At 37.4% G+C, this 7,568-nt stretch overlaps 1 non-coding gene across 1 annotated transcript; it reads right to left on the bottom strand.

The window, feature by feature from the left end:
• Positions 1–3,994: 3,994 nt before the first annotated feature.
• LOC134659375 (U6 spliceosomal RNA) lies at positions 3,995–4,098 on the bottom strand. The gene has a single exon (XR_010097808.1). It is a non-coding gene; the product is annotated as a U6 spliceosomal RNA (small nuclear RNA).
• Positions 4,099–7,568: the final 3,470 nt, after the last annotated feature.

Genomic DNA, 7,568 nt, shown 5'->3' with positions numbered 1-7,568 from the left:
TGCTATAGTACTTAATTATATGTATGTGAGACTATGTAAAAGAAGATAAGTCAGTCTACTCTTCAGGGAGCATACAACATCTGTGATATGGAGTGATGTAATTAAAATATGAAAAGATAAAAATCATAAAGTACTCGAGTAGTTTTTATTTATAACTCCCAATTATTGACAAATTTGATAATAATTATCTAGTAAGGTAAGCAGTTGCAGGATATAACAAGGACAAGACCTTTCTTATTTCCAGAATCCCTCAGGATTAAGTAGACGAATATTTTAAATATTCGTTATATCACTATCACTACCCACAAAGTTAATATTGGGTAGGTACTTAATAAAATATCATAGGGAATACTTTTAATGATTTTACTGAATTCTTTTAATGACTGTGAGCCAGTGTGAGCTATTTATTTGGTTATAGCTATAAAATGCATTTAATCGTTTGTACGCTTTACTAACGCGAACGCGAGCTAATGGACCTAAACAAACCTTACTTAAAATTGTGAAGGTTACTTTGAGAGCTTAAGCCATATCATGATACTCATGTGGGCACTAGTTACGACGCTTTTTGGTGCTCTTGGCGTTCAAATGGTAAATGTAGAATTGCCACAGAGCTTTATCAATGATATTTGTATAGGTGCAGCTCATTCTGCTTATGTTCATGTTTAGCTATCATCAAGTGACCTTAATTGTACTCATTATTGTCTATATATGCAGTATGAGTAGTTTACCTTATCTGGTGCCTACTAGTAGACATAAACTTGATTGTTTCTGAACGCTAAAGTGGCTTAATTTATGTAAACCATTCATAGACATAGCTTAATTCTGAATATTCAGTCTTCTCTTTCCAGATTAAGAATAAGGTACTTAATTCGAAACCTTAGCTCATCGCATATGTGTTTTTAACCGAAATGAAAATTTGTGTTTATTTTGTGATTTTACATTATTTGCAATAACTGTGCGGAACCATGGGGTCCCCGACCTTTTGCCGGGCACCCGTGGGCCCAAAGCCAACAGCGCAGATGCCGTTTAAGAGGAACCTCTATTTTATCCAATGCTAGGGTCAACACTTTGTCGAATATATTTGATATTTATGTATATTTATCCTCCTTATGACCTAAGGGTAGGTAATTGTAACTTTTTGATATCAAATATGCGCAGAATAGTCAATTATTTTGTATTCTGAAGTGCATATAATATTACTGGATTTGGGCCAGTGTGCTTTTGTATACTATATCTCTGGCCTACTATATAGGCTAGTCTATTAACATCCCGCCTCCTGGAAGGCAGTATACAGACTTCTTAGATATATTCACGGTAGTGCTAAGAGTGTGGACCTGGTTTTCCGACACTTGACTGCATGAGATTATTTTTTCAGGTCTCGAGCAAGAAGGGTGCCTAGATAGGTTGAGGTCCTCAACTTGTGGATTTGGTAGGAGCAAGACACAGACGGGGTGTAAATTAGTTAATCCACCATGTTTCAAGAGATTCATGTGCATTCATGCCTTCAGGTTACACTGTAGAGACAGACTAACACTTTGGCAGAGTTTTGCTAACATATAATAAATGATTGCATTTGTTTGGGTGTACAATTACATGTTCCACACCAAAAACATAATTATTTATATATTTCAATCTATTTTTGAAAGGTTTGCGTTTCAAAATAGCTTCGCCTTTTCGCAAGGCGTGCTCCTGTTCCCCTATTTTATTGTGCAAAGCGAACAGTATCACAATGCTATAATTTTGTATAAATTGAGAACTAGAGGGTCATGCCCTAGACGTGACCGCCCAGAAACTGTGCTAGAACCGTTCGTACAAACCATTCAGTCACTATTTTTAAAAACCTTTTGTAGTGGGTACATTCCACGGTCTTAAATTTATTAAACGTGTAGTATCAAACTATGACAAGTCATGATAAGTGAAATAAGTGACAACAGTATCTGGTCCGTGCATAGAAGCACTTGCCCTTGAGGTTAGGGCATGGGTAGTTTATTATAAACTTAATCCGTGCATAGGAGCACTTACGATACAGGTGGTTTAAAACTTCCAGGGTCACAATACAGACACAAGGGTGTAAAATACATAATTCATAAACGCCCGTTAGGCCAGTTTTGTATATTTTATTTCAAACATGCTTGTGCAGCACCGCCAGCACATGATAATTTTCCTAATATACCATGGCAGTCAGGGATATAATAATTATGTAAAAAGGTAGGTAACCTTGGTCATGTCGTGTACATAGGTAGGTACTCGTAAACATGTTAACTGAAAGACAAGTGCTCTCCAGCCAAATATAATTTATGCAACTGTGAGCTGCTCTTACATTGGGATCATATGTATTTATTTCTAGTCTGTCATATTGTAGCAGGCCTAGACTTCAAAGGTTTGTAGATGTTTATAGGGCCGTTAAACGGACCCTTTGTACACCTTGAGCAGGCTGTTTGTTTCACACCATGGGTAATATATATTGTAAACATAGCTTATTTCAGAATGGAATCGTAAGCTCTGTCGTGTCGTGAGCTTACCGAGCCTGATTTAATTAGAGTCCACAGATTGTATGGACCTTGGAGGATTGACCACTCCTTATTCTAATTATCAATATTCTGCCTGGGCTTATAGTCGAAATTAGGTGACTAAATCTCTTAGTATTATCTATGCCACCCAAGTTATGAGGCTTAGCGTCTCCAGACCACAATTTTATATTAGGGTGCAAAGATTTTTTCCATTTTTAAAATAAAAATGAGTCGAGATAGGCCTGGAATCTTAGGTTTTTATTTTACCTATTATAATTTTAGAAATGTTATGTAAATGGAAAGCAGTTTTCACTTTTACCACAGTTAATTAGCCCAATTTCGGGTTTAGCCAATAGGGTGTTCGGGACCCTTGAAATAGATTGGTAAACAAAAATGAAAACTCTAATAACGAAGCCTTGCCTATTTCGACTGATTTTTACCCAAAACATTATTTTAAACCATTTTTACATTCTCTAAAAAGAGATATTTACAACTTAATCTTTGTAATATTTTTGTGATTGTGGTCTACTCGCACGCCTGTGTTATGACCATATCATTTATATTTCTGTGAATATGTCTGACGTGCCTTGCGCAGGCTTACATAGGTTATAATATCATCATCAATAACTTGACGTCAGTTTGTGAACGAATCAAAGATTCTTTTGGCACACCTTACGCAGGTGTAAACATGGCAGCCTTGCGCAGGTTTAGATAGGTACATAATATATTGGTTTCATCACAAATAACTTGACGTTAGTTTGTGAACGAATCAGATTCTTTTTGGCACACCTTACGCAGGTGTAAACATGGCAGCCTTGCGCAGGTTTAGATAGGTACATAATATATTGGTTTCATCACAAATAACTTGACGTTAGTTTGTGAACGAATAAAAGATTCTCTTAGGCGCACCTTAGCAGGTGGAACCATAACAAACGTAAGTTTAAGAATAAGTATCATTCAAATCAAATACCCTGAGTTTATGGGTAATATTCACTAAGTTGCGGGTTCCTTGCTCGACAAGGTGAAAGGCTTTACGCCGGCTTTAACAGGCACTTTTAGAAAGTGTCATTCACGGTGACGCGCAGATTTGCCAAAACTAAACTTTAACTCTACAGTTAACTAATATAATTTGACAATATGAACCAAACCATGCGTCTTCGTCAATGAATCAATCTAAAGATTCCCGTATCGTTAATGCCCTTCCATGTCACAGGCTTCCGATTTTATTTGAAACGTTTAATTTAAGTGTACTATTTATGTAGGTAGGTAAGTAGGCTTAAGAATTGACCCTCTTGTATGTAGTTACGTATAGAATTAATAATCAAGTTATTCAAATTCAAAATAACACAAGCACATATAGCACCTACATGCAAGAGTTCTTTTCCTTAACCTTTAAAGCTATAAGTACCTGCTAAGTTATATATTTAAGTAGGTACCTACCTACATAAATCAAAGATCTAGTTGGAGAGATATAAGTTGATAGATACAGAGTGAAATACTTCACGAATTCGCATGTCATTCTTGCGCAGAGCCATGCTAATCTCTCTCTATGTCTAGTCAGATTTAAGTTTATGTACTGCCGAAGTACTCACTTTCCACAAAAATAAATGCAATGTTTGCGATGTAGGTTTGTTCGTTACCTTGTGTCCCTTAGAGCGGAAATATCGTCGACTCCTATTCGGGTACACGTTATTTATCAGCAAGTTTATTACCAAAAAATTAATTTTGCAATATTATATTAACCCGGAACGGGATAAAAAGATAAATTGCTGATAGATACTTGGACAGATAAAAAACCTACACGTCTATAAGCTTCTACCTTAATACGTAGGTTCTACGTAACACGTATTAACTATCCGATCCATTCGTATTCGAAAACACAAATCACTTGAAAGGGTATACCTCCACACATCACCATTTAAGTATTATATAATTTCAACCGTTATTATACACACACAAAGATTTAAACTAACAAGACTCGGAAGAGACTTAATAAAATTAAATTATAATGGTGACACGTGCACGCTTTACCAGCTCGATGTGTTTTCTACCATGTGTTTTAGTATTTTCATTGGCATAGCCACGGTGCGCGCAGGCAGCCTTTGAAAACACTTGCACATTTTTATTTGCTAGATAGTTTAACGGACAACTAAATTTAAATATTTATTTCGAACGGCAAAAGCCGTTAGAAACTGTTTTTCAATATAGTCAGCTAAACTGGGGTACAAATTCAAAAACTCACCAGCAGTTTAGCTTCACGACCTTCCAGATGGAAAAACAGCAAGCCAATGAGGTAATTTGCGTTTGTTTCTAACTGTCAAAATTGTCAAACGCAACTGCCTGAAGTGGTGGGGGTGTGGGAGAGAGATGGACGTATATGCTAGAAAAGGACAATACGACTAACTACAGTGTTGCCACTCTCAATATATTACTTTAGGTTCCGAATATCGGTACAGTTGTTTAATGCCGCATAACGAAGGATATTCAGCGTTTGCCTAAAAACCACAGATGGTAGGATCCTAATAGATGTGGTATACGCGTAGGGTTGCCAGATCGAAAGGCGCTATTATCGGGAAAAAATATAAATTTATCGGGATTTTGGGCCTTAAGTCGGGAAAAAAAACCATTCAAATTGAATTAATTGTATTAAAAACAACGATATTTTACATTATTGGCACTACGTCAGCTGCTCTGTCCAATTTCGACACGCGCGCGAGCGCGCGCGCGCTGTAGGGCTCGACGCGGGTCGCTTGCTCGCTCAACGACAGTTCGGAACTTGAAATTATTATTTTATAACGTGAGACTGTTTTTCGGGACAATTTTCACTTTGTCGGGAATCGGGAACACATGCTAAAAATCGGGAGAATCCCGCCGAATCCCGACCATCTGGCAACCCTATATACCTACGCGTGCGTCCGTGCGTATAGTGTGCGTACTTAAAGTACTATGAAAATTACTGAAGACATTCGGGATTGACCTGATATGAATTAGTATTTACTAAAGACGTTTACCGGATTGAACTCACTGAAAAGAAAAAAATCTAATTTTGACAAGGCAGTATGGCTTAGAGGCGTTAGAGCTTTAGCCTGTCCAGATGGACTAAAAAAACCGGCCAAGTGCGAGTCGGACTCGCGCACGGAGGGTTCCGCACCATCAATAAAAAATAGAGCAAGAAAAATCGTGTTTGTTGTATGGGAGCCCCCCTTAAATATTTATTTTATTTTATTTTTAGTATTTGTTGTTAAAGCGGCAACAGAGATACATCATTTGTGAAAATTTCATTTCAAAAGTTCATGAGATACAGCCTGGTGACAGACGGACGGACGGACGGACAACGAAGTCTTAGTAATAGGGTCCCGTTTTTTACCCTTTGGGTACGGAACGCTAAAAAGGTTAGTGTGCGAAAATAATCTATAGCTGCTCAAGCAGATCTTGTCAGTAGAAATAGGCGGCAAATTTGAAAAATGTAGGCGCGAGTGGCGCGAAGGGATATCGTCCCATGGAAAATTTGAATTTCGCGCCTTTTTCTACTGACAAAATTTGGTTGACCGTCTATATTTTACTTTATATATATTTGTTAACCTGTAATTCTTGTGTCTTATTACTCGGTGCATTGGCACATGCTGTTATGCCCTGTAAATGTATTTAATAAAAAAAATAAAAATAAGAAAGGTAATAATTGTTGAATAAGTAAAAAACACGTTTAAATAGCAATAATTTATTATAATTTGTAACATTACAAACATCAATTAACATAAATGCCAACAAGGACAAATAGAAGTTCTAAATATCACAGTAACCCTTTGATCGCAGTCGGGACTGCAATAGCAACCTTCTCACGTTGACATAAGGTTAATATTCGCGTAGCAGTGTACAATATGAATTAACAATCGCTCAAAAGGTAAAAAATTCCAATTAAAATCTATAGTGGTAGATTTATTACGGAGCCGAGCAACCAAACAGGTGTCTACATAATAGCGACAAAGTCTGGCAGCGCCACTAAACGTGATATTTTTGTAGACCGTATTTAGCTCTTCCTACATTTAATACACTTTGTCGCTTGCCCAGTGCTAACAGGGCCCTAGCCAAGATGACAAACGTTCGACAAACGCTAAACTAAAAGAAAACTGTAACGGGATGACAGACACTACGAAAAGTCACGTGACTATTTCCATACATTATATAAGTTACGATTGGCATTTTCTATCAACGAGTGTCATCTTGGCTAGGCCTCCTGGCCGCGTAGCCAACGTGCCAATCGTTAACGCTCTGTAGCGTATCGTAGTCATCTCTCTCCATAGACTAGGAATCCTCTAGACGGAGTTTAGAGCAATTATTTCATGAAACCGATGCTGCCAAAAATACAGGGGGTGCGGGGGGACGAGGTGAGCGAATCCCGTGCCGTGATTGGTCCGTTCAAAGACACGGACCAATCACGGCACGGTATTCTGACACTTTGACTCGAAGATGGAGTAAAACTACCGTATATAGTGGCAGAGGGGGTAGCGTTACTATGTTACTATGTTACTCAGTCTAGAGGATGTCTTGTCTGTGTCTCTCTCTATCGCTCTTCCACACTAGTGCGAAAGTAACAGTTGTGTTTCGTTCGCTACGGAGCGTTAACGATTGCACGTTGTTGGCTACGCACCCTGGGCTGGTTTAGGCGGACTCTACTGCTAAGTTTTACTAAAACAGCGATACTTGGTAATTTTGCTAGTTATAATTACCGGCGTAATTTAAACTTATTTGGATTCCGTAAAATTGAAACTAACATTTACATTACAATACAACAACGAAAATACTCGATAGTTATAGTTTGATTAAATACATCTTTACATAAGTGCTACCGATATTAGTAGGTATATAGTGAAAGAGAATAAATATAAATACATCTAGGTTTTAAGTTCTAATTTACATCACATTTTTTTATAATAACCCAACAATAAATATCATAAGGACTGATGATCTTAAATTCAATCAAATTAGTCTTAGATATGATGACAATTAAATCAATTTTTAACAAGCAGAAACGTCTGCGACCGATGCTATTAAGCTTAG

This window comes from Cydia amplana, chromosome 24 (genome assembly GCF_948474715.1).
Source record: "Cydia amplana chromosome 24, ilCydAmpl1.1, whole genome shotgun sequence".
In the NCBI taxonomy this organism is placed as follows: Eukaryota; Metazoa; Arthropoda; class Insecta; order Lepidoptera; family Tortricidae; genus Cydia; species Cydia amplana.
Note: the sequence above shows the minus strand (reverse complement) of the source record. Positions and strands in the feature narration are given on the sequence as shown.